At 39.1% G+C, this 1,152-nt stretch overlaps 1 non-coding gene across 1 annotated transcript; it reads right to left on the reverse strand.

Annotated features, from left to right (window-relative positions):
• Positions 1–717: 717 nt before the first annotated feature.
• LOC148577896 (small nucleolar RNA R71) lies at positions 718–825 on the reverse strand. The gene has a single exon (XR_015903732.1). It is a non-coding gene; the product is annotated as a small nucleolar RNA R71 (small nucleolar RNA).
• Positions 826–1,152: the final 327 nt, after the last annotated feature.

The raw sequence follows: 1,152 nt of genomic DNA on the forward strand, positions 1-1,152 counted from the left end.
AAATCACCAACCTTTTTCAAAAATAATTTTCGAAAATCACTAACTCTTTTTCAAAAATTATTTTCGAAAATTCTCTTTCTCTCTCATCTCCTTCTTTTCTTCTACTCACACAGGAGAACCTCTATACCTGTGGTAAAAAGGATCCCTATTATTATTATTTTTCTGTGCCCTCTTCTTTGTCATATGAGCAGGAGCAAGGACAAGAATATTCTTATTGAGGCAGATCCAGAACCTAAAAGGACTCTGAAGAGAAAATTAAGAGAAGCTAAATTACAACTATCCAGCAAGCACCTGTCAGGAATTTTCGAACAAGAAGAGGAGATGGCAGCCGAAAATAATAATAATGCAAGGAGGATGCTTGATGACTTTACTGCACCTAATTCCAATTTACATGGAAGAAGCATCTCCATTCCTGCCATTGGAGCAAACAACTTTGAGCTGAAACCTCAGTTAGTTTCTCTGATGCAGTAGAACTGCAAGTTTCATGGACTTCCATCTGAAGATCCTTTTCAGTTCTTAACTGAATTCTTGCAGATATGTGATACTGTTAAGACTAATGGAGTAGATCCTGAAGTCTACAGGCTCATGCTTTTCCCTTTTGCTGTAAGAGACAGAGCTAGAATATGGTTGGACTCTCAACCTAAAGATAGCCTGAACTCTTGGGATAAGCTGGTCACGGCTTTTTTAGCCAAGTTCTTTCCTCCTCAAAAGCTGAGCAAGCTTAGAGTGGATGTTCAAACCTTCAAACAAAAAGATGGTGAATCCCTCTATGAAGCTTGGGAAAGATACAAACAACTGACCAAAAAGTGTCCTTCTGACATGCTTTCAGAATGGACCATCCTGGATATATTCTATGATGATTTATCTGAGTTATCAAAGATGTCATTGGATACTTCTGCAGGTGGATCCATTCACCTAAAGAAAACGCCTGCAGAAGCTCAAGAACTCATTGACATGGTTGCTAATAACCAGTTCATGTACACTTCTGAGAGGAATCCTGTGAGTAATGGGACGCCTATGAAGAAGGGAGTTCTTGAAGTTGATACTCTGAATGCCATATTGGCTCAGAACAAAATATTGACTCAGCAAGTCAATATAATTTCCCAGAGTCTGAATGGAATGCAAGCTGCATCCAACAGTACTCAAGAGGCA

The sequence above is a fragment of the Arachis ipaensis genome, chromosome B1 (genome assembly GCF_059453495.1).
Source record: "Arachis ipaensis isolate K30076 ecotype BB chromosome B1, ASM5945349v1, whole genome shotgun sequence".
NCBI classification, from domain to species: domain Eukaryota; kingdom Viridiplantae; phylum Streptophyta; class Magnoliopsida; order Fabales; family Fabaceae; genus Arachis; species Arachis ipaensis.